At 37.4% G+C, this 7,822-nt stretch overlaps 1 pseudogene; it reads left to right on the forward strand.

The window, feature by feature from the left end:
- The first annotated feature begins 3,879 nt into the window (after window positions 1-3,879).
- The window catches only part of LOC102814202, a 7,185-nt pseudogene continuing 3,242 nt past the window's right edge, over window positions 3,880-7,822 (forward strand).

Genomic DNA, 7,822 nt, shown 5'->3' on the forward strand with positions numbered 1-7,822 from the left:
GTCCTCACTGAATAGTTTTCATCTTGTCTAGATGGGTCTGGTGAAAAGAGATGGGGATGAGATTCTATGTCAATAGTGCATAATTGTTATCATGACTAATTGTGATTGTCACAACTGTGAAGGTAGAAGTTTTATAACAAAAAGGAGGCAACAGTTAATCTTATAGTACAGGAACAGAGGACCTAGGACCATCAAGGGAGAAGAGCATGAGCAGAATGTAGGATCCTATCTAGAGAAACAGTGACACCAGAAATGGAGACAGAGATGAGGATATGGAGAAAGAGTAGCTGAGGACTGTAGACTCGTGGAAAGAGAAAGACTGTGTGCTGCCAGCCAGGAGGCAGACTTGCAGAATGTGTCTTTGGTTGTTTAAATGATTATATATTCTTGAGTGTTTTTGTGTGTAACCCTTACCTGCAGGGATAAAAACAAAAGACAATGGAATAGAAGCAAATACTGTTGACTGATGATTCATGGAGGAGATTGTAATTATTGCAATGAAACAATGAGAGCTAAACCAATGTTCTCCCATGCAAACTATCACTCAATTCACACACACACACACACACACACACACACAAAATAAAAAATAAAACAAAACAATTGCCTTCTATATACTGTGTCTGTCCTCTCCATCCTCACAGCATCTGGTGTTAAAGTGAATGATGATGTAATGTATCTGGTACCTAAAATATTCTATAATCTTAATTTCCTAAATCCAAAAGACTCCAAATTTCTTTCAATATAAATAAGACTCAAATGACAAAAAATTTCACATAGTTAAGAGGAAAAATGTATAGGATGATGATTATTTAACTAAAATATTATTATTTATGCCTTTTCCTCATGGTACAAGTACTATTTAGACTGACATGAAATTACACTGTTACCGCTGTGTATGCAGAGTTTAGAACTGCACAAGACCATTTTACTAAAAATAAACTAAATCTTTTATTCTTCATAATTTAATTGATTTAAATAATTTCCTAAGCAAAGAGTGAGCCACCATTTTATATTAAAAAACTTGTATATATAAATGAATTGCTGTGCTCATTTAAATGTTGAGGAAACCTAAAGATGAGGATCCTTTCACCCTCCTCAAAATGTAATCCAGTGCTACATGGCAATCACTGTCAATATTGTGAATTTTTACAAATTCAATCTCTTGTGTGTATAACAGTTTTAAGATATCACAAGTTGACAAAAATTGGTACTGATAATAACTTAAAGGAAAAATTATTTTTAAAAAAGTTGAAGAATATCTACTTTTAAAAAGGAGAGGAATACTGTCCAGCCCCAAAATGAAACCTATTGATTCAAGAAACAGCCATTTTCTTTGTTTTAAATAAACAATCAACATGGTAGGAGGAAGTCAAGAGTCCTTAGAATTGACACAAGTTTATAAGGAAAATGTTGCAGTGCAATGATTTGAACTTATGAAGGAAACAATTGATTAAATGTACAATTTCAAAAGTACAAATATGAATCTCCCCCAAAGAGTTATAAAAAACAACCAAAACTGTTTGTGATGCATTGGTTCTGTAAGCCTCTCTGACAGTATGTGCTATACAATGAACTGGTGTTGGTATTTTACCACGAGAATCATCATTCTTATCTCAAACGTGTAATTTGTCTTTGCATCCATGCTTATCTACATTTATTTTCATCTTAAGATCGTAAGAACTTTATGGTGATTCAATTTGAACAGATTTGAGTTTTCATTAATATAATAGATATTCATGGTTTTTTAAAGTGAATCTGTTTAGTACTGTTGCATGATGGGTTTTATAGTGGTTACGAATCGGGCTGCAAACCTTAAGGTCAGCGGTTCGAAACTACCAGCCGCTCCGCAGGAGAAAGATGAGGCTTTCTACTCCCGTAAAGATTTAAACCCTCGGAAACCCTGTACAGGGTCGCTATGGGTCGGAACCGACTCGACGGCACTTAACAACAACAACAACAACAACAACAATGATGACGCACTGAAGATTTTCCCATAGAAGTTCTCTTTGAAGGTATGAATGATATGAGTTTCCATGGATTCTTTTTGTATTGATCATCACCATCTTATGGAATCTCCACTTCCCACATTGTACTAACAATAATAAATGCCAATGGATACATCAGCTGGAAGATTATCTACTATGTATTGAGAAAAATTAACTTTGGGAATGACCAGAAGTTTGGAGCATTGGCTGAAGCCCGCACCACCAGGCTGTGGCAAAAGTATAAGGACCTCTTGATGCTGCCGGTTTGGGATGCATCCAATGGAGCTACAATAGAGGAAGTGCCTGTGTCCCCTGGGCTGGGCTGGCCAGGCAAGCACACAGTGAGATGAGTGGACAGGACTGGGCCAATTATTCCCAGTGGAGGTCAGTCACACCACTTATCTACTGGAAACTGCAGGGAAGCTCAGGAGGCTACGTCTTCCACTGTATTTGTTTTTAACTATTTTCCTTTTTTATCCATCAAGAGAAAACTTAAATAATTGTCCAAACATACCACTCATAGCACTCCCTACTCAACTGCATTAATAATTCATTGCAATGGACACAAAGAACTCAGATACCATACTCAAATGTATGGGACTTATTTGGAATGTTAACATGTTACAATTCAGGCTAAGAAATGTTCAGGATGCAGTTTTCCAGTCAGTTACAGCCTCTTCTCAGATAGGTCTACAGGCAAGCCTTTCTCTCTGCCTTGGCTGCTTATAAATGATTGCAAGCTATACGACTGCACTTTAAACCTCAACCTTAAGGTGCTTGGCTCTAGCTACAAAGTTCAGTAATCCTAGATCACCAATTAAGTGAGTAGAGCCACCCCACTCTGCATGCAAGCTTTATTCCCAATGTCACTCAGCTCTAATTATTTAGTGGGCTGGGAAGCCTATCCTTCTGTTTTATGCACTGGCTCTTCATTCTGCTGCTGCTGTTCAACTGACACTCTTCTAGTGTCACAGCTTTCTGTCACTTGTTGAGGAAGTTTAGTGTTCAGGGATCTCAGGGTCCAAAAAAAACATGATCCTCTCCTGGTTCCTTTACACTGAAGTTAGTGAGAGCTCCCATTCCTGCTCCTGAGATGGCTCACTTTATACACCTTAAAGTACCATGTCTTAGCAGTCACAGTTAACCATGTTAACAATCACTCACAACTGAAGCATCAAATTCTACCAGCATCTTCCTCTACTCTCTCTTGCCCAGACCAATGACCAAAAATCATTTGGTGGGAGTACAAAGACATGACTGAAGAGACATCATAAAACACTCACTGCACTACAGATCATAAGCTGAAATGTTTTAGACTATGTTTATAAAATCTATGTAATACTGGTGTCGGTATTGCTTGGGTTGTGTGTTGGACTGATAATGTCAAATCTACCAACTGATGCATGGAAGAAATATATGGCTCTCTGCTCTCATAAAGCAGTCTCAGAAGACCTATATAGGTCCACTATGAGTTATAATAGACTCAGTGGAAGTAATTACAGAAAGTTTGTTTTTTCTGTCAAGTCTTGTAGCGTCTGTTTATAGTCACAGTGACACTGTAGAGGGTTTCTGAGGAACAGCTGGTAAGTTTTAACTTCGGATCCTTGTGATTCAAAATCCAGAGCTGATCCTACAGCACCACACCAGAGGTCTATGAATACACACACACACACACACACACACACACAAATGAGGGTAACTCAAAAAAAATATCCACACTCTGGTTAGATTAAAATACCTGTCCATAGCCACAGCTGAACACAACATTGAGTGTGCACATGAAATGGTTCTGTTGAATACATGAGTTGCATTGGATTATGTGGCAAATCAGCATGACTCTACCTATGAAAAAAATCTACAAAACTCTTGGGACGCAAAAAGTGTTCGTGAGATGGGTACTGGAAAAACTTATGTAAGAGTATAGACAGAAACCTTTGGGCATCTGCAAACATAATTTGGACTGAAATTTTAGGGAAGGTGAAAGTTTCCTTGAAATTTGGATTCATCACCAGGAACTTGAGTATAAATGAGAGTATGGAATGGAAGCATCCTCAATTTCTGATAAAGGAAAATTCAAAAGCCAACAATAAGCTAGAAAATTGATGCTCACCGTTTTCTGGGACTCTCAAGATCCAGTATTGCAACACTCTCAGTAGAAAGGTTCAATAATCAACAGTGCTCCTTACACTGAAGAGCAGAAATTTAAATCTTGAATTAAGCTCAGAGGACTGCTATATATCCAAGGGATATTTGATTTTGCATAACAGTGCATGTCCAACCTCTGCCCACACTGTTGACACACTACAAAAAATTTGTTTTGAGGTGTTAAAGCTCCTATCTATAGTCCTGATCTTGCTCCATGGAATTTCACTTGTTTACTTCCCTGAAAGCAGCTTTTTGTGGATGAAGATTCACCTCTGATGAAGAGTGAAGACTGTGCTCCATTTGTGGCTCAGCCTAAAACATTTTTTAATAAGGGAATAGGAAAGGTTGTTGACAGATGCACAAAGTATACTGAAAAGCCAGAGTACAGATAATTTTTTACTCATCTTTGGAAAATGTTGGGTTTTGGTAGTTTTTGTGCTGCTGTGATGTTGGAAGCTATGCAAACAGTATATTAAACATAACTATGGGCACCAATAGTTTGCAGATTTCAGAGGAACTTCAAGCTTAGATAGACCCAGCATGAGAGGAATATCAGTACTGAATAATTAGTCAAAGGAAGCTTTGGGAATATTGGTAAAAGTATGGGAATATTATTTGATATTTTCTCAGCACACAGGTTGAATAAGTATGGTGAAAGAATACAACCCTGTCACACACCTTTTTTTTTTTAATTTTAAACATTCAGTATTCCCATGTTCTGTTTCAACAATTGCCTCTTGGTTCAGGTACAGATTCCTCATGAGTACAATTAAATTTTCCAGAATACTCATTCCTCGCAATATTGTGCATAGCTTGTCATGATCCACACAATCAAAAGCCTTTGCATAGTCTATAAAGCACAGATAAACATATTTCAGGTATTCACTGCTTTCAGCGAAGAGCCATCAGTCATCAGCAATGATATCCTTCGTTCCACGGCCTTTTCTAAATCCATCTTGAACCTCGGGAGGTTCTCTGTCAATGTATGTTTGCAGCAATTTCTGTATTACCTTTAGTAAATCTTTACTCACATGAGATATCAAAGATATTCTCCGATGATTTGAGCATTCTATTCAGTCACCTCTTTTTGGAATGGGCACAAATAAGGATTTCTTCCAATCAGTTGGCCAGATAGTTATCCTCCAAATTTTTTGAGATGAGGGAGTGCCTCCTGTGCTGCCTCATTTTCTTGAAACATTTCAAAATTTTTATTTAATTAATTCCTGGTGGTTCTTCTTTGCTAATTCCTTCAATACACCTTGGACTTCCTCCTTCAGTATCATTGTTTCTTGATCATATGCTACTTCTAGAAATGGTTGAACATTAACCATATCCTTTTGGAACAGTAACTCTGTGTATTGCTTCCATCTTCTTCTTTTTTTTTTCAATGTTTTATTGTGAATTAATGTGATAGTTTACATGGGAGAACATTAGTTTTACATTAATCCTATCTTATATCATTTCATTGCTATGATTACAATTCCCTCCATGCATCATCAACCAACCAAAGGGTATACACTACAAGCCTGCCCCCCCAGTCGTCAGCACACAGCCCCTCTCCCTCTCTGTGCCTAAAGTCCCCAACTGCTCCATCTCTCCTCTTCATCATCTCTGCCTCCATCTCAGGCATCAGTGTTTCTCTGGGTAGGGTTCTGCTCTCCGCTCTTCTTCCTTGTTCACTATTGTATCACAGGAGATCCATCCACATTTCATTTCATCAGCCCTACCTAGACAGATTGTACACTACTCAGTGGGGATTCTACCTTCTTTCACACACTCTGGATCTGCTCCAACTTCCGCTTCCTCCCCTCACCCCAAACCACATTTCCCAGGAACCAGCAAAATATCTCCCCCCACCTTTATTATGGTCTGTTTTACTTAGTGTTTTACCATAGTGGTCCTATGCAGTATTTCTCCTTTTGTGACTGACTAGTTTCACTCAACATAATATCCTCATGGTTCATCCATGTTATGCGGTGGATGGCAGCTTCCTTGTTAGTCTTAAAGGTAGCATAATATTCCATTGTGTGTATGTACCACAGTTTGTTTATGTATTCTTCAGTTGATGGGCACTTTGGCTGTCTCCATCATTTTGCTATTGTAAATAGTGCTGCTATGAACATTGGTGTGTATATATCTACTCATGTTATGGCTCATATTTCTTGTGGATAAATACCAAGTAGAGGAAATGCTGGATCATAAGGTATTTCTATTTTCAGCCTTCTGAAGAAGTGCCATATTGCTTTACCAGAGAGGTTGGACCATTTTGCAGTCCTACCAGCAATGCAGGAGTGTCCCAGTCTCTCCACATCCCAACCAGCATTTATTGTTTTCTAATTTTTTTTATCTTTGTTGTTATTTCTGGTATGAGATGATATCTCAATGTTGTTTTGATTTGCATCTCTCTAATGGCTAGTGATCATGAACATTTCTTCATATCCTTGTTGGCTGCCAAGATCTCCACCTCAGTGAAGTGTCTGTTCATGTCCAGTGCCCATTTTTTAATTGGATTATTTGTCTTTTTTCTTATAGAGGTGTTCTAGTTTCCTATATATTTTAGGGGAAAAAAAAACCTTGTTTGATGTGCCGTTGCAAAATATTTTTTCCCATTCTGTAGGTTCCCATTTTATTCTTCTGGAGAAGTCTTTTGATAAACATAAGTTTTTAATTTTTAGTATGTCCTGCTCATCTAATTTATTGAGTTTTGTTTGTGTAGTTTTCAAAATGATTGGTTTTCTGTGTAGTCACTGAGTTAGTGCCCTCACATTTGTCCCTATTTTTTCATTGATGGCCTTCAAAATTCTTGGATTCACATTTAGGTCTTTCATCCATGTTGAGTTGGTTTTTGTTTAAGGCGTGAGTTTTGTTGTGTTTTTGTTCTCATTTGTTTCTAGCTACTTTGTGATTTCATGTTTTATTTCTTCTACTACCCACTTGCTTTTCAGCAGGGTTTTATTCAGTTTCCATGTATTTGACTTTATTTTCTTGGTTTTTCTATTGTTGATTTCTAATGTGATAGCATTGTGGTCTGAGAAGATACTTTTTAGTATTTTGATATTTATAAATTTATGGAGATTTGTTTTATGGTCTAAGACATGGTCTATTCTAGAGAATGTTACATGTGAACTGGAAAAGATTGTGTATTGTTGTTTTGAATTGTTGTTGGGTTGAATGTGTTGTACACATCTATGAGGTCCAGTTGGCTGATTGTGTTGTTTAGTTTTTCTGTGTCTTTGTCCAGTTTCTTTCTGGTTATTCTATCCATTTTTGAAAGTGGTATATTAAAATCACCCACTATTACTGTAGATTCATCTATTTCTTTCTTCAAATCTATTAGAGTTTGCTTTATGAATTTTGGAGCTCTTTCATTAGGAGCATAAATATTTATTATGGTTACATCATCTTGTTCAATTTATTTTATCAGAGATTACTACTGACACAATTGGTTGTTATGCTGTACCTCAGGATTTAACTTTACTTTCAGTCTGTTTTGTTTTAAAACTCTCTTTCCCTCTCTATTCCCCTGTTCTGGCTTTCCCGTATTAAAAATAAATAAATAAAAACAATTCAGGCCAGCTCTTGGGCTGAGAGTACCTGTGTGTATGCGTGGAAGAAGAACCCACCTGTGGTGAGGGTGGTGGTTGTCAACTCACTCAGGAAACCCCTCTAGTAACCAGAATGGAGGTGTG

This window comes from Chrysochloris asiatica, unplaced genomic scaffold, assembly GCF_000296735.1.
Source record: "Chrysochloris asiatica unplaced genomic scaffold, ChrAsi1.0 scaffold00716, whole genome shotgun sequence".
Lineage (NCBI taxonomy): Eukaryota > Metazoa > Chordata > Mammalia > Afrosoricida > Chrysochloridae > Chrysochloris > Chrysochloris asiatica.